Source organism: Balaenoptera physalus, assembly GCF_965194825.1.
Source record: "Balaenoptera physalus genome assembly, chromosome: 1".
Lineage (NCBI taxonomy): Eukaryota > Metazoa > Chordata > Mammalia > Artiodactyla > Balaenopteridae > Balaenoptera > Balaenoptera physalus.
Genome location: NC_138882.1, coordinates 46,581,936 through 46,606,714, shown reverse-complemented (window position 1 = coordinate 46,606,714; position 24,779 = coordinate 46,581,936). Strand labels below are relative to the sequence as shown.

Here is a 24,779-nt window from a genome sequence, read left to right as displayed (position 1 = left end):
CCATTTACTTTATCTCAAATTGTCTGAGTCCTTTGATTTACACAGTAGGATCAGAGAATTTTTACTCCTGATTTTGATTGCAATCTTTCAAACAAAGAATTGGAGTTTTTTAACAAAGTGGCTCTTTGCCTTTTCATTATTTTATGTACGTATAGATGTACTTGAGGAGAAATAAGAGTGTATATAATTTTGTGTGGTCAAATTTATAAATCAGTCATACTGTGTTCTCTCAAAAAAATACTAGGATAAGGGATTTATAAACTGAATTTTAATTGAATACCTACTACACAGTAAATGCTATAATGAATGCACTTGATAATTTAAGCAACTTTATCTGTGGTTTTTATTTATCTTTTTGAAATTTGGTACAGTTGTCAAAATATTACATCTTGAAATAAACCAGTAACCCTGAAAAATAACAAACAAACAAACAAACACTACAGCTACATTTGTAGCCCCCTTTACCCTGCCTTACAACACTACTAGGCACCACTATGCTCAAAGTGATGTTTATTCCTTTAAGGCATTTTAGACTCTTACAAACATGCGTAGGTATCCACATGAAACTAATAGCATTGTTATGCATATTTTCAAACTTGATTCTACCTGTCATTCTGCAGCTTGTTTTCTTCACCCATATTATGGCAGATAGGTAGACATCATATGTCATATACATATATATAAGATATTTAATTCTAGCTTATTCATTTTAACTGCTATCTATACTTCTAACATATACTGCAATTTATATCCTTGTTGATGGACCTCTCACTTGTTTCCTCTTGCTTTGCTCTTATAATCAATGCTGGTGTGAATACTTATGGTGCAAATACACAAGAGTTTCTCTAGCGTTGAGTGTAGAATTCTGGAGCAAAATGTGAGCATCTTTACCTGAGTTGGTATTGCCAAATTTCTCTCCAAAGTGACTGTGGAATTCATATCCCACCAGCTGAGTGCGAGAGTTTCCTCCTCGCACGTCATTAGAAACTCTAGGTATTGTCCCACTACACATCTTTGTCTATTTTGATATGTGAAAAAATGGTGCCTTAATTTACATTTATCAGATTACTAGTGAGTTGAGCATCTTTTCATACATTTATTGGCCATTCAGGTTTCTTATTCTGTGAATTCACACCCTCTCTCCATATGTATTCTTACTGATGTGCAGGCATTGTTTATCAATTTTAGGTGTGAATCCTTCTCAGATATAAACATTGCAGTTGTTTTTTCCCAGTCTGTGGCTTGCCTTTTCCCATTGATTATAGTGTTGAACAAAAGTTTTAAAGTTTAATGAAGTCAAATGTAACTATCTTATCCTCTCTGGTTTGTAATTTTAGGGTCTGGTTTAAGAAATCCTTCCTTACTATTTTCTTTGTAAGGATGTTTTCCTATATTTTCTTCTAAAAGTGCTTTAGCATTAAGCTTTTACAACCTGGAATTAATTTTTGTGTAGAATATGATTTAGGAATCCCTACTTTTCCCTACAGATAACTAATTATTCCAGCACTGTTTATAGAATAGTCCACATTTCTCCCAATATGTATAACCACAAATGATATGTATCAAGCTCCCATACATATCATGGGTTGTTTTTGCACCCTCTACTCTGATCCATTTGTCTATTGTCTATCCCCGTATCATTAGGCTGAAGAGTAATTGCATTTTACACTTGCATTGCCTTTCCAATTCAATCCGATAAATAATTAGCTCCTTTTATGCTTAAGGTCCTTCCCAGGTACTACAACTGTTAAAGCCAAGTAAGAGTCCAGGAGGTCAAGGAGCATACAGCCTAGAAAAGAGAAATAAGTTGTATTTTAATGACTATGACATAAGGAAGACTATGAGAAGCATTAAAAGAAAAGCATCAAAAACATGGTTTCTGGATTCATAAAGGAGGGATATTTGACTGGACCATTTAAGAGTTTTTAGATTTTTGGTGAGTGGAGTGGAGATGATGAGATTATCAGCTATGAACTTTGTACTCCCTTTGACATTATATGGAGTTCTAGGGCTTCTATTGTTGTACAACTAGATATCTCCCAAAATGAGATCCTTGAGCCTGGAGTGCCCCATAGAAGGGATCCTTGTTCTACCCTCCTAAGTGCAGAATGTATGACAGCCAGGTGCTTATGAGAGTGTGTAGGAAGAGCTAAAATCATGTTGAAAGAAGTATACGAGCGCTAAGGAAATAATAATAGTTAGCATCCTTAACCCTTTATGTTATTAACTTATCTAATATACCTATTTTACAGATGAGAACATTAAAGCAGAGAAGAAATGCTTATAGTTTGGGCAAAAGTAGAAACTGAATTGTTTTGAATATTGCACATCTCAGAAATAGCAGAATTCTGAGGATCAAAGGAATAATTCATGGCAAAGTGCCTGGTACATTATAAGCCCTCAATAACTAGTAGCAAATATTTGAAAAAGTGCCATTAAAAAAATTGTGAAATGGCCCTTCTAGTCCCTATTGAGAATCAATGACCTTGAATGATTTCTTTTTTATCTTTCATTCATTTTATTTTTAATTGTGTTTATTTTATTAAATAGGTAATATTCATATAGTTCAAAAATAAAAGTAATACAAAAAGATATACTTTGAGATATCTTCCTTCCACCCCATCCTTGTCCATTCCATTTCCACCTGTCTCTTAAATGCAATCACTTTTATTAGTTTCTTACATATCTTTCCTGTGTGTGTGTGTGTGTGTGTGTGTGTATATATATATATATATATATATTCTGATTTTTACCTATTTATTATGCAAAGGTTAGCATATTTATACACTGCTTTGAAACTTGCTTTTTCATTTAACAGCATATCCTGAAGACTTTTCAATATCAATACACAGAAAGTGTCCTCATTCCTTTTTTAAACTTTTGCATGGTATTCCATTATATGGATAAGCCAGTTATTTAATTTGATGATTCTTGAAGTGTGGGCCCTAGACCAGCCTCAACAACATCACTTAGAAACTTGTTAGAAACGCAAATTCTCAGGCCCAGCCCCAGACCACTGAATCAGAAACTCAAGGGGTGAGGCCCAGCAAACTGTGTTTTAGCAAGTCCTACAAGTGATTCTGATACACAGTGAAGTTTAGAACCATCGGTCTATTCAGTCCTCTACTGATGGATACTTGGACAGTTTCCTCTGTCTAGTGTAAGCAATGTGGTAATGAATCATCTTATATGTGTCTTTTGTACCTGTGCAAGAATGTACATTAAAATGTACACTGTACAGTCTCACAAAAGAAGAGTGGTAAATGGTAGGTATATGTAACTAACACTGTTTTTATACTTCCTTATTACAATTTTGGTGCATCCATTTCTTTTCTATACATTGCAGATTCTTGTAGGCCAGCCGGAAACCGAACTAACAGTTATAACGTTGTTTCTACAGGAAAAGGCCTTCCTAAATCCAAATCACTGACTTATAACTGAAACATTTGGAGTACATGAAGGACTAACTAGATATGAGAAGAGAAACTGTTACTTCCACTTTGCAAAAGGGAAACACTTTAAAAGGAGATTCTCTCTTGAACAAGATGAACTTCTGTGGTTGACTGAATGTAGATCAGAGGTGGACGGCTCCTATGGATGCAAATTTGACTTATTGTGTAATCAGATTAGTGGCTGTCATCTGTCCGCAGTCCCCTAAATATGTCACCATTTGAGGTTTACACCAAGCACTCAGAGGACTCATTTGGTTTCAGAACTAACGCCCTAAATGAGAGACTTCTGGGGTTTCAGATACATCTGAAGAAAGCTGGCTCAGTCTCAGCACTGAACAGATCCTCAAGCCTTTCCCTTGGGCAGATTCTCCTGAACAATGCTGGACTTACAGTGGCCAAAAATTCTGTTTCAGAGAGGTGTGCATCCAAATACCCATTAAGATGGTTCCACCACTTATTCATTATATGACCATAGGCAAGTTACTTTATCTCTAGGGCAGTGTCATTTAATAGAAATTTCTGCTACGATGAAGATGTCCTACATCTGTTCTATGTAGTATGGTAGCTACTAGTCACATGAGGCTACTGATTACTTGAAATGTGGCTAGTGTGACTGAGAAACTGAGTAATATTTCAGTTACCTATAGTTAACTTTAATTTGAATAACCGTGGCTAGTGGCTACCAAGAGTACTGCAGCTCTAGAAAACCTTCATGTCTTCATCTCAAAATGGGGATTAAAAACCACCCGTCTCAGTGTTTTCTTTCATCTTTCTGGTCATAAGATTCTTCTAGGCTGCCTGATTAAAACAACAACAAACAAACAAACAAACAGAAAATTCCATTTCCTACATCAGACCTACTGAATTGGAGTGTACTCAAGAAAGGCTAGAGATCCTGTACCTTCAATATCTTCTTCCAGTTGATTCTTATGATCAGACGAGTTTGGTATTTAATAATAGCATTATAATGAAGAGTAGATATGGATGCCTGCACAGTACACATCCCAGAGAGAGAAGAATCCGGTTCTGGAGAAGTCAGTTTCTTGTGAAACACATGTGCTCACTAATATCTAAAGTACTGAAGGGGATCAGAATATGCAACAAAAAAATATGCTACTTTGACATAAGGATTATTTTGAGCTGAAAGCAATTAAGAAGCAGCAAACACAGAAAGAGCTCTTTTCCTTTCCCCTATCCGCCTAAAAGCAGGACATAAATTTCCCTTTGTGAATGTGTTCCCCTTCACATCTCCCACACAGAGGGAGAAAACAACCATTATCACTGGAGAAAGAAAGTTAGCACCAAAATGGGTCTATACAAACAAACCTTATTAAGATAAACCTTGGGACTTCCCTGGTGGTGCAGTGGTTAAGAATGTGCCTGCCAATGCAGGGGACACAGGTTCGAGCCCTGGTCCGGGAAGATCCCACATGCCGCGGAGCAACCAAGCCCATGCGCCACAACTACTGAGCCTGCGCTCTAGAGCCCACATGCCTCAACTATTGAAGCTGGCGCACCGCAACGAAGAGTAGCCCCTGCTTGCCGCAACTAGAGAAAACCTGCGTCCAGAAACGAAGACCCAACGCAGCCAAAAATAAATAAATAAATAAATAAATTTATAAAAAATAAAATAAACCTTAACTTTCATTATTTTCCCCCATATATTTACCTTCCCACAATTTACTGCCCTAGAAGCCCAAATCCCTTTTCCTTTGTCTTGTCACTTCTCCACAAATTTATCACCCTTTGTTAAGGTGGTATAAAAGCCCCAAATTCTAACTACCCATCTGCTACTCAATACTGAGTTGAATGTATGTGAATTGCATGCTTAAATAAACTATTTTTTCTCCTGTTTTTGTCTCTTGTCAGTTTAAATCATAGGCCCCAGCCACCAAATTTAAGAGGGTAGAGGAAAGTTGCTGCTTTTTTTTTTCCTCCCCTACAGCACCCAATTCAAAGCTCTCTGACATATGGTAAGACAGTGTAGTACTTCTGGGGGTGGGGGATATTCCAGAAGGCTGAGGGCACTTTATCAGTTTTCCTTTGTTTGTTGTAATGGAAAGGAATAGAATAATATAAGCAATGAATCTCTTAATGGTAGCTTTAGGGCTGGATGATCTTGACACTTTTTGATGGGGTAAATTATTTTGGAAATTTGGTGAAGGAAGTTGGAATGGGGAGGTAAGAGAAACTAATATGTAATTATACCACCAAGATAATTTGAAAAACAGATGTAAAAGAGGGATGGGGGAAAGAGAAAAGTTGAAAGAAAAATTTTTTATAGCAAAAAGTTTCTTTAATGTCAAAGTTGTTAACTTCATGAAATAGAAAAAAGAAGGATCTCAGTAGGATTAAAGGGTGGCTTTTTGTCCAATAGCCTGCATTCTAGTCCATTCCTAAATTTGTTGCTGTTTCAATGAATATATTACATAAGCACCAAAGGGAATTCTGAAATTTCAATATAGTTCCAGAAATCTGTGAACATTCCCATTTTGCAGATGTGGAATTCCTCTGCTCATTTACTTTCCTTAAGGGAACATAATGACATTCTTTCAGAGTACTTGAAGCTCTCCTAATAAAAGATACAAACAGTACAAGAAAGTTTGTCATTTGTAGAAGAAACATCATAATAAATGTGTCTATTATTGCTCTGTGGGCTCTTCTCATCAAGGAGACTGATCTGGAATAGTATAAATAGATACCATTGGGTCTGCTTTATAGTAGATATACAGAAACAGGAATAAAAGATGGTATTTTGGGGAAGAAGAAAGCTGCAATGAGGTAAATAAATCTATATGTGTAAAGCTAAAGCTAAAAGAAGCTCAGGTTGGGAACTTCACTTGAATTTGCATTTTAAATTTCACTTTAATTGTAACATGTAAATTATAATGTTAGGCTAACTGCAAATTTTGACTTTTACTACTACAGTAGATGGGAGATAACCTAGCTATGAGCAAAAATATAAAAGAATTCATTAATTCTTCTTTATCCCTTTTAAATAATTGATTTATGTAAAAAAACCAAATAAATTATATACAATTTGGTCTAAAGCTTTAAAATGAGGCATTTTTTAAAGTAAAATATTTAATTTCCAAGATAAGATTGGAGGTTGTTTGTTCCATCTAATATAATAACAAAATATTAATATTTTATATTATAATAATGTAACAAAAATAAATATTTTTATTGAATGAATGAACTGGCTAAGTATGAAAACACTACTCTTTTGCCCACAACATCCTCTCTTCCTTCTTCCTCATTCATATTCTCTTTCTGTCTCTCTCTCTTTCTTCTTTTAAACCTAATATTCTACTATTCACCTCTCACCCCTTAGGCACTTGCCTGTCCTGATTCTCCCAACCCCTAGGATGCCTCCTCCAAGCTTTACTTCCTGCACTACCTATCCTAGCACTCTGGGATACCATGATTTATCCTTTAATACCACAGTCAGGAACACCTTTTATTTTCTTACCCCTAACTATCTTCAAAATCTGCCACATCAGTTTCTAGCCCTGGATCAACTCCTCTGCCCACTTTCTCCGGCTGCTTCTTGCAGCCTTCCCAGCAGTACAGAAGACATCACAAAGCCGTGCATTTGGCTCCACTACAAACAAATGAGCTCCAGTCTGGGCCGGACGCATCACTATTCAGCAAACCTTTTCTCATCCTTGGTGACTGCCTCTTCCACTCTCCACAGCAGCTATTGCATCCTCATTAGTATCCTCACTCCCTCCTCCAATTTCCCTTTACTCTCAGACTTCCTTTTTTTAAGAAAATAGAGATAACAAGCGTCATTTCTCTCGTATCCACTTCCAAGTTCATCTCATTGTCACATATACTTTCCTCCTTCCTGCCTGTCTCAAAGGAAGACATCCCAACTTCTTCCTCCAAACTCTTACTCCATCAACTATGTCCTTTTTCTTGCATTGTCATTATCTTCCTCTCCACTGGTTTTTACCTCTAAGCCCACAAATGTGCTCAAGTCCTGAAACAAAAACAAACCAAAGCAAAAAATCCACTTCCAAATCCCTCACCTCCTATCTACTTCTTAATCAGCCACGTTCCCCCTTAGAAACACAACCCCAAACCACAGGCTATACACCTTGATGACTCCCCCATGTACATCTATCATCCCATCCTCTCCTAAGCACTGTCATATATTTCCAACTGTCTCCTCCTAAAGACTCCACATGGACGTCCTTAGAGGCACTTCAAACTTGCTTCCTATCTCACTTAACAGATCCACCATTACCTGGGTGCCTGCAGTAGAAATCTCAGTCATCCTTTCCTCCGTTCGGTGCTGCAGACACCAAATCCTTCCCATTTGACCTCAGGAATCGCTCCCAATTGCAGCCCTGCTACCAATGATTGTTCAGACCCTCATCTCCTGCAAGAACAATTCCTGCGCTCCTATCTTGTCTCCTCCCTCTGTCCTCTCCCTTTTCACATCTGTTTTTCACACCACCAACAAAGGTAACGTCATGAAAAGTGCGTGACTGATCAGACCCCTCCCCTGGTAAGAACTATCTTGGGCTCTTCAGGCCTTTCTCAAGTTGTCCCCAGCCCTCCTCTCCAGGCTCTCCTCTATCCACAGAGCACAGTGTGCACTGGCTACACCACGTTCCCCACTACTGTTGAACATGCGCATCTCTGACCCTTTGGCTCTACCGTTCACTCTTCTTGGAACCCGTAGGTCCAAACTCCTATTCATCTTCAAAGTCAAATTGAAAACCTACCCTGAAGCTTCTCCTGACTTTCCTTCACCCACCACCTCAGTCAGAATTAATTGTGCCCTTTTTTATATTTACAACCCAAATTGAACCCCCAGTTTGCCCCTTTCCACTGTAGTGTACTGTAGTGTAGTTAATTGTTTACATCCCCTCTTTCGCCAGTACAGCAGCTCAGTGAAAACTCCTGAGAGTCTAGAGAGGTCATCTTCTTCTCCTGAGAGCCTAGAGAGGTTAGTACGAGGCATGTAGTATGCCTCGATAAATATCTGAGGAATGGATATTGTAGATATCAGCTCTATTTTGAATGCATTTTCTGCCCATCCTCCCAACATCCACCACCACAGGACTAAGGAAAAAGCAAGTAGAAAATTAATTTGGCAAACAAATGGAACATTTACACCAACATTTAAACTTGTAAGTACCTCTAGAATTCTTTAGAAAGCTCCATTCCAAAACTGTTCTGTTTCTTGCATACTGTGGGCTTATTTTTCCTTCATTAGAGAACCAGGAAGCCTTCATTTAAATAATAATTCGTCAGAAAGAGTCATTCTAAAGCAATATGTTTAGCTATGCAGGGATTTAGTACGAGACAAATTGCAAACAAACAAACAAACGAAATCAGTAATCTTAAGTGTTTAGATAGCTGGTACAAACTGGACTGTCGTGACCTCCTGATGAATCAAGCTGATCTGCTCCCCACAGCCTGGGGCTCCAGAAGAGGAGCTCACAGAGGGAACATTTTATTCCTTTTCTCCAAATCTGATCTGAAGTTTACTGTTCTACTGGGAACAAATCATCAAAGCTACACATTTACAAAGAAAGTTGTGAGGTAGGAATTTAGATTAACACCATGCTTAGGTGGTACAAAAATACTTAGTTGATTTAATCCCATTCAGCATGAAGTGGGGGGGGGGGCGGCAATCAAGTTTAAACAGTGTGAATATTCGAAATTCACTTCTTATTGGAAAAACAAACCCAAATTTACGCTGGAAATAATTTTAAAAGAGAGACCTTTAAGAAGAAAAGAAGTGAGCTCCTCTGTCATCTGTTCTGCTGTTTTCCATGAAAGGTTTCTATGGTGCTTTGGACTTGTCTATATTTGGGTAATGGCAACAGGTGAGGAATAAAGAGCAGCTGCATATTGACTCCCTGGGGGAGAGGGAAATTCTGCAAACATCCTAGGTAATGAGTATAAAATATATCTCTATACACAATGCCTTCTATGAGTCACAGCCTCTTTAAAAATCTCCAGATAAACAAACAAATAAAACAAACACTAAACAATAACCAAAAAAAAAAATTAACCAAACATACTCAAAAATAATTTTCAGATTGAAGGAACTTCCCTTAGGAGGGAAAGAGATGAAAGTCTTCTCTCAGTTACCCAGGGCTAGAAAAAAATCTCTATATATATTTGTTATTAAGGCTTTAAATAAATAACACCTGCCAACCAAAGCCAGGGAAATGAATGCACAGGAAATGAGGCAAACTTTAAAGAGGAAGTGTTTTTGAGCTGTCAACTGGAGTGGATTAAGGAGTAGGAAACCCACAAGATGTGTAAAAGTGGTAAATCAAGGACCTCATCTTAAGAGAGAAACTCAAAGCCCAAGGCTACATTATCACAAAGATGAATAATACAACATATTAGACTTTTATGGCTATTTGAAGAGACTATAAGAAGAAAATCAAGAGACATCAAGAAGATAGAAGGTGTATTATATATAAAACCTTCTAAGTTTGCCATTAAAATGTATGTAAATCATCAAATCATTAAAAATCTAAAGGAAACATTTTAAAAGTGGAATAAGAACACCTCTTTTTGATTGTATAATCCTCCAGGATTATTTAAAATTCAGTAGTCCGAACTTAGATATCTTAATGTTATAAAACTTGGTAGTTTATCTGCTGCTTTAAAGTTATAATATAAAAGTTGAAGCAAATAAAAATTTTCTTCCATTGAAAAGCAGTGTATTTCCCTATCTAATTATGCATAATAAAGTATAAGAAAGTGGTACTGTCAGGGAAGTAAAGTATGGTATATTTTAAATTGAATGCAACCACTAAAAATATATTTGTGAAAGGGAACTAACATGTAAAAATGCATGTCATAAAAGTAAGCAACAATAACCAAAAAGTGAACATAGAGTTTTACAGAGAGAGAGTTCACAGAGAAGTAAACAAATGAAACAAAAACAAACAAAGAAACCCAGCTGGACAGAGGGGAAAAAAAGACTGAAAGAAACTACTAAAACGATAACAGTGATTATTATTGAATAATAAACTCATGGATGAGTTTTTTCCATCTATTTATATAAAGGGCTATGCTTGGTAGGTATATTTTATTTTTAAATGGGTAAGAAAGAAAACTTTCTCCAGAGAAACAGTACAAAGTAATAACCTGCTTAGTTAAGGTCTAAAAAACCAGATTAGAGAGCACACAATTGCCCAAATAAAACCATTACATATTATTAAATTAGTATTTGAAAATCAAGGTAAATGGGTGTCCCATTAACTGACAAAGCATGGCATAATCAATTCAATCATTTTAAGAGTAGCAGTAATCAACAGTAATCTCTCAAACAGCATCGATTCTGCCATCATTTTCAAGAATATTTATACAGTTGAAATAAGGGATTGATTTAGCTAAGCTATGATTCTGTGCTCTGGTTATTTTAAGCATGGAGTCCCAATTTTAAAGAACAAGTAATGACATAATAATAGCAATTTTAACTGCTTCTTCTATATTACAATTTTAACACATGATTCTTTCAAAATATATTAAATGTTTATTATATGCACATAATTATAGTAAGTGAATTGATAGGAGTAGAAGGAATGATTCTCCCCACTTTCTACCCTTTTTACCTTCTTCATTCTTTTCACATTTCTGTGAGGCACACCCACCACCCACTCCCTCATCCCCATCCCATTCCACCGCCAGACATACAAATGATTATAATGTCACTGGGGAAAGAGCTCAAACGTACTGGGAAGTATAATAAGCATGTAAAATACAATGGCACTAAATCATTTTTCTTAATAGTTTCATTACATTTGACTTCTAATTAAAATAATAATTTCTGTTGCCATCTATGACCTTGGTGTTATAGTTTATCCATAGAAACTCCCTTCCTTGGAATTCCAGCCAGTCCTTTTCTAATTCCCAAAATACTTAATTTTTTTGGTCAGCATTTTTTAAGTATAATTTACATACCATAAAAGTTACCAATTTTATGCTTTGTGACCACCTAGAGGGGTGGATTAGGGAGGGTGGGAGGGAGACGCAAGAGAGAGAGGATATGGGGATATATGTATACATATAGCTGATTCACTTTGTTATACAGCAGAAATGAACACAACATTGTAAAGCAATTATACTCCAATAAAGATGTTTAAAAAAAAAGCTACTAATTTTAGGAGTACAATTCAATGAGTTTTGACAAATGTTTATAATCATACAACTATCACATGATCATGATGTAAAATATTTTTATCGCCCCCAACGACTCAAATAAAAAAAAATTCAGGCCATCCATCTAACAAATAATAACATTTAGTCTCATTTAAATGTTGTAGTACTCTAAAATCATAATTTTAAATGATTCCAAACAGTGTTGTCCTTTGACTTTCTAAGATTTAGTAAGTCTGGTTTCTAAAAGTTTGAAAAGAAGGTCTATGCCACTTATTTTTTGTAAATAACAACCTACTAGAAGATTTCTTTTCAAAAAGAAGAAGAAATATTAAGTTTTAAAGCACTCATTTAGTTTTTAAGAAATCTCACTGATTTAAGAATTTCCTTCTGAAAGTATAAGTCTTTTTCTCCACCAAACAGATTTTACACTTAAATTTACATTTTGGGGTTTTTCTTAATACAAAAAAAGCAAATGCTGGCTAATTGTATCAGCTCCATTAATGCTTAGTCAAAAATGTTAAAGTGTACTGGATGGATTAGATTATCATGAAATGTGAATAGGAATAAGATTTGTCTAACTTTTACTGAACATTGTGCTTGGTGCTTTAAACATTATCACATGTCATCACTTAACCAGCCATAAGACCACACCCAGCAGGTTAGAGCACAAGCAACCCTCCAGAGATAGTAATAGGTATAAGATGAAAAACAGGAATCAAGAACCCCTCCACCCCAAGGGAACATCCAAAGGATCAGTAAAACCAGCTCCCAGCTGCAGTTGTCCTCTTCATGCTTCAGTGACCTTGGCTGCCAGAAACCAAAGCCACTACTGTGTTTTCCTTACACATTGTCTCTCACAGGCTTTACAGGACTATCCGGTTTACTGGGCTTTTCTTTATCCTCTTTCACAACTTCCTACTCAGTGACTATTTTACCAGTAAGAGACTGGAGAAGAATCGATAGGGTAAAACTCAAACCTATTCATCTTTCAAATAATCAGCAATGAAATAAAAGTTTTCGGAGATTAAACTCCAGGTAGACTACTGAGAGGAAAGTTTGAAATCTGCTCAATTCAAAGTGAAGGCTGCTAAAACACATGTATCTATCAACCTTCATCCTGGAAGACAGAGAGACTGACAGTCTGATTTCTTTTGGCAGATAGATCTCCCACGTATCTATCTGTGGGGCACACTCCTTAGTACAGAGATGGCCTGAAATGAGCATGCTCAGAATAATAAGAATGAAACTGACCCAAGAAGAGCAAATTATATGATTTCAACACACGCTTTCCTGTGTGTATATGAAAAGATATGCTTTAGTAAATAAGGAATCATCAAGAAGTAAATCAGACAAGAAGTAAGTCAGACAGAAGCACAAAATCATCCATTAAATAACTCCTAACAGGTGCATATCATGGGTGGAAGGGAGCACGGGCAAATATGCCTATGATGACTCTACGTAAACATACAACCACCAACTTGGGAGGGAGAGTTCAGGAGTATGGATGCTCAATGCTTTGGCCTCCCTCCTGGAAGAGCCTTTGGTAAGATGACTGCAGTCACAAATTTACATTATGGTTTTAGGACACGTGTTAGTACATTTCAAGAAACCAGAACCACAGAGGGATGTGGCTCAACTAATTTAGTCTTTAGTGATAGAGACAATACTTCAGTAAGAGGTAGATTGGTCCCTGGCATGTTTTAAAGTAAGTGTATTTCATTGCTCCTAAAATGCACAGTTTCTTCATATTTTAACATCTCTAAATTGGGACTGTGTTTTATAATCAATGGGGTCTTATAATTGCCTTCCACGAAGTTGTTATCATGGCATGATTGCATGTACACAAACTTGGTCATAGCTGTTTACACTGCTGTCACTTTAACTGAACTTTGTTTATAGTTAGCATTAAATTTAATTGGCATTTTTAGATGTCTTTAAAAGATTATACTGATTTGACATCAAAACAAAAAATCATTGTACAAATAGAAAGGCATGGAAATGGAGTTGCAGGATAAATTTTAAGTTAGTGGGACAAATATTTACCTTTGGAGAAATGACCATAATTCCTTATTTTGTTGTGAAGCAACAATCAATTTTTAAATGAGATTTAAACAGGAAGTAGAGGAATTTGAGTTGCATGTTGTTACAATGATACAGGCAAAGGACTGTCCACCTCATGCCAAGCAATACAACTGAGAGCAGGTGGAAATGCCAAATATCTCAGAAGAGATGCAAGAAATGTCCAAGCAATGATAATCCAATATGGCCATATCATGTATAGTGCAGGATGATCGTTAAACATAATTGGCAGCACTTTTTTTTCCATAAAATTGTTGTGCACTCACAATTGAGATCATACACAAAGCAGTGAAATACTATAGTTAGATTTGGCTTCAGTACCCTCTCCATGGTTCTCCCCTTCTTCAGGTACCTCAATACACTCCCAGCTGTTCCTGCACATTAGTATTACCCCTCTGGGAGATACTAATATTTGAAACATAATATCTAATTATGAAATAAGTTATGGACACAGCTGGCTAAAGCTATAAACTGTTTTGCATTATTCCTTGAAACAATATAGAATACATGGAAAATCATAGGTTCAAATATATTTGATTCCCTTATTGGTGGTTCTAAGCAGAGTGCCAATTCAACCAAACATGATGAATTCTTCCCTTTTGTATGTTTGGTTTCTTTGACTTGAATTTATGATTTTCTAAAAGCTTGAAAGTTATTAATGCTTAGCACAGTATTTAAGAAAGACAAAGTTTGGGCATAATCAAAGAAAAACTTAACTGCCTCTCTATTCCTTTTTAGTACCAGTCTCTTTATATCTGTTTTCTTTAGCATATAGAAAAATTTTCTCTTTATCCCTACTAAGAACTACCTACAACCCTGCCAACAAAAAGTAGAAACACAACAGATGATCATTATAATGGTGAACTTTCAATAACCCAGAAAGCATGACCAAAAAAAAAAAAAATCCCTCCCCCCAAATTTGACTGAAGACATTGAAATTAAAAAGTAACCAGACTGAATTAAGTACAAACTTCCCTCTCTAACATTGGAAACCCTTTAAATACCCATATAAATTCCCAGCTTACATTTTACTCTTACTTCTGCTACTTCCCTACACTCCCATCAAACTAGACCATTGTTCTGCCAACAAGACTTGCACCTTCCCATGTCCATGCTGTGCCCTCTGTCTAGAATGCCCTTTCTTCAAGTCCAACTCAACCCTCCAGAAATCCTACCCATCCTTCAAAATCCATTCATTCATTATATATTAAGCACAATCTAAGTGTAGCACACTAAGGATTAAAAAAAAAGTAATTTGGAAGGTTCCTGCCCTGAGGAGCCACCAGTCTGACTTATATTAAATGCTACATCATCCACAAAGCCCTTTTGGATCCACTCAACCACTTGTGATCTCTTCTTCCTTTAACTCCTCTTCTCTAGTATTATTTCAGTTTAACAATCTCTTACTGATCTCCTATTCTATACCAGAGATAATACTGGGCACTTGCACATGCATTTACATCATTTAATCCATATAACAGCCTAACTAAATAGTGTTACCACAGACCCACTTGTCATATGAAAAAAACTGATGCTCATAAATTCACATTCATGGCAAGTGTCCTATTAGGGACCAGAAGCAGGTTCTACTGACTTTTGTATCTGGTGCTATTTCCATCAATATTTCAGCAGCATTCACTTGATCTTATTATTTGCATAGTCATCTTACCTTCTCTATTACAATGACATCTTAAAACAAGAACTGAATCTTACTCATTCTAATGTGTAACTTGATCCTATATGAAATAGCTGACGTACAGTAGGCGCTCAAAGTGTGTTTACAAGGAAAATTGTGTCCCAGGTATCCTGGTGAATGCCAATGATGGTTCATAATGATGCAAAGATGAGGGTCTAAGGCCAACTGATCTCCTTGACATTGTGAGAAGTGGGGATGTACCAAACCCTTATCAGAAGTTGGAATGAGAGGAAAGATGAGGGTTGTGAAGAATCTCAGAGTGTATGTGGGAAAATCATTGGTTCACAAAAGGGAAAATATGTTGACCTGATTAAGACTGGAAGGTCTAAAGTAAGTAACATACTAGAAAAAGTATTAAAAGAAAAAAAGGTGAACAAGAGAAGAAAGTTTGTGAGAATTCAGACTGGCTTCATCAAGCTCTGTTCACAGATGCTGAGTGAAATGTAGATCCTGGGGACCAAAGAAAGGCTAGTTGAATAAATTTCAAAGTCTGAATCCAGGGACACCAAATTAGTCAAGAGCTAAGGGTTTTTTAAGCCTTGACTAGGATTTGAGACCCAGAAAGAAAAACAATCCTCCTTCTCTAGGAACTTAAGTAGCTGAGAGACATCTTAAGTTACTCCGAGAGCTCAACTTGAGTCAGGAGGTAGAAGAAGCTACACAGTGAGAAAGAGCTACAGGCTCATGGTTGAAAGCAAATGTAGACTAGGGAGAGACTGACAGGATTTTAGCGCTGGAAGGAGCCATAACTGCTATCTAATCAAACCTATTCTTATGATAGACACAAAAACGAGAAAGTTGAGTCTATTTAAAGGTTTACACTTACGCTAAACTAAGTAAGTAACATGAGCTTGCCCACTTATAACTGACCTCATCTAAATATAGCTGTGCTCCCACATTCCATCACCAGGCAGTGAAAGCCATATGCACCCAGAAGGAATGCATATATGCCTTGCCTGAGCTGTGATGGATACTGGGATCAGAGGATCACGAGAGAGAAGAGAACTACTGGAGAGCTCACAAAGTCCAGGAGTATAGTTCTGGAGGCAGACGCTTTCCATTTTTGATCCCCTGGAAAGTGAAAGTAGAACACTTTCCAAGGGAAGTGGGATGGAGAGTCATACAAAGGGGCTCTCTGTTGGGACTTCCCTGGTGGTCCAGTGGCTAAGACTCCGTGCTTCCGCTGCAGGGAGTGTGGGTTCGATCCCTGATTGGGGAATTAAGATCCCACATGCCATGTGGTGTGACCAAAAAAAAAAAAAAGGAGCTCTCTATTTATGGGGTCTCATGTTTATCACACTCCCAGATTGCTGCTTCCCAGTGTATACTAATTTCCTATGGCTGCTGTAAAAAATTACCACAAACTTAAAATAACAGAAACTTATTCTTTGCTTAAAATAACAGAAACTCATTCTCTCATAGTTCTAGAGGCCAGAAGTCTAAAATCGGTAGCATTGGGACAAAATCAAGATGTAGCAGGCTCCCCTCCCTCTGGCAGGGTCACACTCCCTCCAGAGGCTCTAGGGGAGAATTTGTTCCTTGCCTCTACCAGCTTCTGGTAGCTGCCGACATTCCTTGGTTTGTGGCTGCATCACTCAAAACTCTGCCTCAGTCTTCATATTGCCTTCGTGTGCATGTGTATGTGTGTGTGTGTGTCTAATCTCCCTCTGCCTTTCTCTTATAAGGATACATGTGATTGCATTTAATCACCTCGTCTCAAGATAATTAATCACATCTGCAAAGACCCTTACTTTAAATAATTTAACATTACAGATTTCAGGAGTCAGGCCCTGATATCTTCTCTGAGGGACATTCTTCAGTCTACTATACCATGTTAACAAAAGTTACTCCCACTGTTAACATAAAAATATTTTCAAATAAAGAAACTGATGGTCTCATATGAAGCCACACTACAAGACTCCATCCTGTTTCTATTTCTCCTATGCCCCTTTGTTACTTGCACATTTCTTCATAAGAATTAATTATAAGTTCATCTAAGGAAGCATGTTAGGCAGTATAAACATTCAAAAAATCTAATAAAATTATCTAGGTACTCATTCCAGACTTCTTTTAGCAGCTGATTTTTAAATCCGTCTTAAGATGCTTCTGGAGATTGTACAACCCTTCTGTTGTCCTCCAATAACCCTTCTACTCTAGAAAATGGCCCTCATTAGTTTTCCCCTTCTTCTGCTTCCCCATACCACCATACAGAAAAGATCAAGTTATATTTTCCTTCACAAATAGTTAAAATTTATATATTGTTTGTATGTTGTTTGTTTCATTCATTACCTCAGTAAACATTCTTAACTTCCTACCATGATCCAGACACTGTGCTAATCCTTGCAGATACAAAGATGAAAGGCGGGCTGGTGTCCCCAATGAATGTAGCAGATATGGAGAATTGCCAACACAGTAAACGTGATGAATGCCAGAATGAAAGTAAACACAGGTACCAGGGGAAGCTACAGCAATGGAGCAACACATTGCAGAAAGAGCTCAGGTTCTTGAAACAGAAAGAACTGGATTCAAATCCCAGCTTACCACTTACTGCCTTACTCTGGGACCTCAGGCAAATTACTTAAGCTCTTTGAGCCTCACTTTTCTTACCTGTAAGATGGAAACAAAGACTACTCACTTTAAACAACTGTCATGAGAACTAAATAGTATAATATATGTAAGGCAAGGTGCAAGGAGCATCTAAGTGGCCTGAGGGAATTGGGGAAGCTTGACAGAGACGTAAGGCTTAAACTGAAACTCAACATGCATGTAAAGGTTTGTCGGGCCAGTTCAGGCAAAGACTAAAATCTCAAGGTAATTAGAAAGAAGGTTACAAGGTGAGACTGGAGAGGTGGGCAGGAGTCAGTCATGAGGTTTACAAAGGCCACTGGAGACCTTCTAAGGGGGAAGTGACATGCTCAGATTTATGCAGACATGTCAAGGATGGTTTGGGTACACACAAAAATGAGAGTTGCGAAGATCAGTTACAATTTGGTGTAATAATCCTGGCAAAAGTTCATAAAGGCTTGAAGTTGGGCAGTGACATGGAAGAGGATAAGAGAGGAGGAATATTAAAGACACTTTGGAGGTAGAATTTACTATTTAGTGGGGGATTGTCCGTGACAGGTAACAGAGAGTAAGGAGATCAGGATGGCTCCAAGATTCTCAAGTGACATCTGCATATCTGTGTTTTTCTATGTTTTCTTTCTAATAAAATCAAACGAAATCTTTCTTTCTGAATCAAAGAAGAAATTCAAACTGAGATATAAATACAAAAGTATGTTGAACATACTTTTCAACTTTCAAGTGGTTTTGACAGCATGAAGCCTCTATAAATGTATTTTTAAATCCCATTAAGCTTTCTTTTCAGAAATGAATTATTCTGACGGTTTTCTTTTTTTTTCTTATTAGTCATCAATTTTATACGCATCAGTGTATACATGTCAATCCCAATCGCCCAATTCAGCACACCACCTCCACCACCCCCTGCCACGTTCCCCCCTTGGTGTCCATACGTTTGTTCTCTGCATCTGTGTCTCTATTTCTGCCCTGCAAACCGGTTCATCTGATGGAATTCTTCAGTTAAAGCATTCTCTTCACTAATGGGAATTATAGAGTGCTGAGAGGCTGTAGATGCCAAATGTAAATACAATATTAAAGGTAGAATTTTAGAGCTCACCCTAGTAATCATGACCAACATCCCATGGATGGCAGATAAACTGTAACTTTAAAAGTTAGCTTCAGCAGCTAAATCAAGTTACATTGTAGGTTACATTATCAAACATCCACTGGCTAATTTACTCCTGAACTAAATTGATTACCATTACATCTGGCAAGGATTATGGATTATTTTTGCTTTCCCAGTAATTTTACTTTTCTTGCCCTGATTAACATTCATTCAGTATTCAGTAAATGTGTATTGGGTTGCTATTACATGCAACCCCACAAGAAGCCACAGAATTATATAGAAGAACACAATTTGGTGCCAAGGTAGAGGTGAGATACAGCATGTTCTGTACAAGGCAGAATGCACTGGGCACCACGTAAGTGCCGTAAACAAGGCTCTGAGAGTTCAAAGGAGAGTTACACTTTCAGGGCAAATAACTGAAGGCAGAGACAAAGGAAGAAAAACTCTCAGGCAGAGAGGACCACGGAAACAAAAAGGCAGAAGGTAATAAGCCCAAGGCTTCTCCCCTATTCTTTCAGTTCCTCCAATAGAGCTTGCTCCTTCCCCCTGAGGCTACTTTGCCTAAAATGCCTTCCTTCCTTCCTTTCTCCTTCTGCTGATCTCATTTCAAATGTTACTTCCTCTAGGAAGCCTTCTCTGACAATTTTTGGTAGAATTTAAAGTTTCCTTTATAACTCACAAGGCCCCTCCAAACACATTTTAAATGCAAGCATAAGGTATTATTTGAGAATGACTGCCTGATTTTAAGTCCCTCACTTTTGCCACTTGACATCCAAAGGACTTTGGGCAAATTACTCAATCTTTCTGTGCTTTGATTTCCTCATGTATGAAATGGAGATACCTATATTATTGGTTAGGATTACACGGGGTAAATTATGTCAAGGGCTTAGCACCAAACCTACGAAGGTCAATGCTCAATAAGTGCTTTATCACATACTTACAACTGTCTCTGACACTAGATTGTAAACCTCTGATGGGTAGGGATATATCCTATTTGTCTTTGTAGTTCCAGACTCTTGCACAGCACTTGGAAAATGCTGAATAAATTAAAATTTTCAGTGACCAATACCTGATTCTGGGAGTGTCTCAAGAAGATCTTGAGGAGAAAATATCAAATAAGCAGATAGTGATTCAGAATAAGCACTCAAAAGAAAATCATCTACATTGATGTGTAGATTTGAGTTATGTACACAGTAGTGATATCAAGAGGTGGAATACAAAGACGGAAAGAAAAAGAGAGAATAGAAATCTCTTGCATTCCTATACACCAATGATGAAAAATCTGAAAGAGAAATTATGGAAACACTCCCATTTACCATTGCAACAAAAAGAATAAAATATCTAGGAATAAACCTACCTAGGGAGACAAAAGACCTGTATGCAGAAAACTATAAGACACTGATGAAAGAAATTAAAGATGATACCAACAGGTGGAGAGATATACCATGTTCTTGGATTGGAAAAATCAGTAGTGTGAAAATGACTATACTACCCAAAGCAATCTACAGATTCAATGCAATCCCTATCAAATTACAAATGGCATTTTTTACGGAACTAGAACAAATCATCTTAAAATTTGTATGGAGACACAAAAGACCCCGAATAGCCAAAGAAGTCTTGAGGGAAAAAAACGGAGCTGGAGGAATCAGACTCCCTGACTTCAGACTATACTACAAAGCTACAGTAATCAAGACAATATGGTACTGGCACAAAAACAGAAACATAGATCAGTGGAATAGGATAGAAAGCCCAGAGATTAACCCACGCACCTATGGTCAACTAATCTATGACAAAGGAGGCAAAGATATACAATGGAGAAAAGACAGTCTCTTCAATAAGTGGTGCTGGGAAAACTGGACAGCTACATGTAAAAGAATGAAATTAGAACACTCCCTAACACCATACACAAAAATAAACTCAAAATGGATTCGAGACCTAAATGTAAGACCAGACACTATAAAACTCTTAGTGGAAAACATAGGAAGAACACTCTTTGACATCAATCACAGCAAGATCTTTTTTGATCCACCTCCTAGAGTAATGGAAATAAAAACAAAAATAAATAAATGGGACCTAATGAAACTTCAAAGCTTTTGCACAGCAAAGGAAACCATAAACAAGACGAAAAGACAACCCTCAGAATGGGAGAAAATATTTGCAAATGAATCAACGGACAAAGGATTAATCTCCAAAATATATAAACAGCTCATGCAGCTCAATATTAAAGAAACAAACAACCCAATCCAAAAATGGGCAGAAGACCTAGGTAGACATTTCTCCAAAGAAGACATACAGATGGCCAAGAAGCACATGAAAAGATGCTCAACATCACTAATTATTAGAGAAATGCAAATCAAAACTACAATGAGGTATCACCTCACACCAGTTAGAATGGGCATCATCAGAAAATCTACAAACAACAAATGCTGGAGAGGGTGTGGAGAAAAGGGGACCCTCTTGCACTCTTGGTGGGAATGTAAATTGATACAGCCACTATGGAGAACAGTATGGAGGTTCCTTAAAAAACTAAAAATAGATTTACCATATGACCCAGCAATCCCACTACTGGGCATATACCCAGAGAAAACCATAATTCAAAAAGACACATGCACCCCAAAGTTCACTGCAGCACTATTTACAATAGCCAGGTCATGGAAGCAACCTAAATGCCCATCAACAGACGAATGGATAAAGAAGATGTGGTACATATATACAATGGAATATTACTCAGCCATAAAAAGGAACGAAACTGAGTCATTTGCTGAGATGTGGATAGATCTAGAGACTGTCATACAGAGTGAAGTAAGTCAAAAAGAGAAAAACAAATATCGTATATTAACGCATGTATGTGGAACCTAGAAAAATGGTACAGATGAGCCGGTTTGCAGGGCAGAAGTTGAGACACAGATGTAGAGAACAGACATATGGACACCAAGGGGGGAAAACTGCAGTGGGGTGGGGATGGTGGTGTGCTGAATTGGGCGATTGGGATTGACATGTATACACTGATGTGTATAAAATTGATGACTAACAAGAACCTGCAGTATAAAAAAACAAACAAACAAACAAAACAACTAATACTAAACTTTCTTTGGGTTATTTGTATGGAAATATGTTAATATGAATGTTTCAGACATTACATGAAATTTCTAAAAATCTTATATGTTCTGGTATAATGTTATAAGTCATAATTCTAGTTATTACTTTAAAATGTATATCTCAGAAATAAAAAAAAAAGATTAAAAAAACAAAAGAAAAAGAAAAAGAGAGAATAGAGCCTAGAATAATTTCACATTTTCCAGTTTGGAGAAGAAAGAAAAAACAGGGATGGTGCAAGAAGGGAACTGACTAGGGAAAGAGGAAAACCATAGGACAGCCTTGTTCATGGAAACCAAGTTGAAAAAGAGATTCAAATGAAAGCAATTATCTCAACAGTGGGGAAGAGGAAAAGGAAGGCAAAAAAAAAATGGATTTCATGAATAGAGGTCACTGATAATATGAAAGTAGTAGTTTTAGTAGACAAGTGAAGGTGGGAAGAGGAATATAGGGTGATAAGAAGTGAGAGTGAGAGAAAGCAATGAATACAAAATTCTACTCTTGAAAAAACGTTGGTGGTGAAGGAAAAGAGATTTATGGGATGGCAGCTCAAGGGATAACAACTCAAAAGGTCAAAGGAAGGATTTCCTGGTGGTGAAGGTGGAGGTGGTGATAATGGTGTGTGTGAGATAGGAAAGGCTTTAGCCGGTTTCCAAGATCAGAAGAAGAAACCAGTGAGGAGGGAAAGGCTCCGGACAGAGAGGAAGAGAGAATGGATGAGGAGGTCAGGTTCTAGGCTAACCTGAGATTAAAAGGAGACTCCTCTTGCCCTGAAAAAGGACAGTGTGGGTAAGTGGCCATTCAGAGACCATTATGACAAGAGACCCCAGAAGCCAAAGCCCCTGGATTACTAGATCAGCTCTTCCTGGTGCTGGCCCAACAGAACTGTAGCTGAGACTGTTCAGAGACTAAACAAGAATTCCCACATCCACTGCAGGACACCTGGTTTTGAAGATATCAGCAATTGTGAATGGTAGTAAGGAAGCAAATTTACTTTTGCAGACCTGGCAGTGACTTGGAACTTTGAAAGTTCCTCAAATCACGTAATACCACAGACTACCCCCATACCACTCAGCAGCAAGAAGCTTAAAAATATGGGAAAGAAAACAATTTATAATGTATTGCTTTAAAATGCTTTTCTGATGAAAGCATAGTGATAGGTATACAGGATCCTAATTAGTATAAATTTGGTATACCCTAATTTATTTTAGTAGAGGGCGAGCGAGAGGACTACTATTGTTCTATTGTCTGAAGACCACGTGACAGTAATACAGTTCATATTAACTTACTATTACAGCAGGTGTTTGGCAAGAAAGTTAAGCAAAATACTTGTACAATATTTTTTTATCTTGTCCTCATTAGTTCTGTGAGTAAAAATGCTCAGGCACATTCTGCATTCTAATAGACAAAATAGATAATCTTCGTTAAAATGTGAGAAGGCTCTTTCTATTTCTCAATGGAAAATAAGTGAAATCATCAACACTTTGTCACTTACTCTGCTTGAGATGTGTCGAATGGGTTACTTCCTACATCTCCTGGCTGCCTACATAGATACAACCGAAAAGGCACTGCACCCCCTTCAGTCTACCCTTTCTGTGTTCCAATTATTTCCTGGTTCACATTATGGAAAATGTGATAAACATTTTATTGACTCTGGACCTCACTTACCCAATATCCAAACCGCTTTGGGATTTGGCAAACAGAAGAAGGAAAAGGAAAAAGGAGAATTTAAAGGAGAGAAGATATTGAGGCAAGTAAACTAAAGCCCACTGAAGCTCTTCGGCATTCCTTTCCCCTCAGTGCCAACAAGTCTTGTTCTAGATTACGAAAGTTAAACCTCTAAAATGTCAACACTTTTATTTAAAGAATCTGGGAGAGATTCCATGGACCTCCTGAATTCAGATGGGGGTGGGGACATACTACATATATCTTACAATACTAGTTACTTTACTGTGGTTACTTAAAACCAATTAGAAGTGCTTCCCTATGTCCCATGTTAAATGGTATCATAGATTTGTGTCTGATGTCATGTTCCTGCAACATTCTCAGAGATGCATCTATAATTTGGCTTAAGGTCTGCTGCTGGGAGATGAAGGAGACTATATTTGCCCTAATTTGTAGCAAAGCTTCAACCATTCATTTTGCAGCTCTCTGACCTCCTCACTCCTAATTCAGGTCTTGTCTTCCCAATTCTATTTAAGAAAGAGGTTGTGTAAACATATTAGTCTCACCATGAATTGTGTCTCTAGGACCTAGAAAGGTGTACAGTAGCGTAAGTGATGATAGCCAAGTCTGTAATTAAAGTGTTTGAGGTTACAGCTAGGTTTATGGGGTCAGCTGCTCAAACAGGGAAGTGCAGAGGGCGTGTGAGTCTCCGATAAGAAGGATGTTCATAGTTCTCAGGAGAAGGGGGAACTTTTGAAGTTTTTAACTTAAATTTTTAATAGGGAAGGATACAAAGACAGCTGAAATACAAGGATGTTAAAATAGAGGACCAATCTTGACTCAACTTCCCACAGCTCACAGCCGAATAACAGAAATTATATTAAGACAATGCATAGTACATACAAGACCTGAAGTTTACAAAAACAAATTAAGTGGTACAATTTAGTCTCCTGAGGCCCCGAGT

The 24,779-nt window shown here is 37.3% G+C and overlaps 1 protein-coding gene across 2 annotated transcripts in view; it reads right to left on the bottom strand.

Annotated features, from left to right (window-relative positions):
• Positions 1–24,779, bottom strand: part of NIBAN1 (niban apoptosis regulator 1) — a 169,007-nt gene that overhangs the window by 115,947 nt on the left and 28,281 nt on the right. The gene's annotated exons all lie outside the window — the stretch shown is intronic.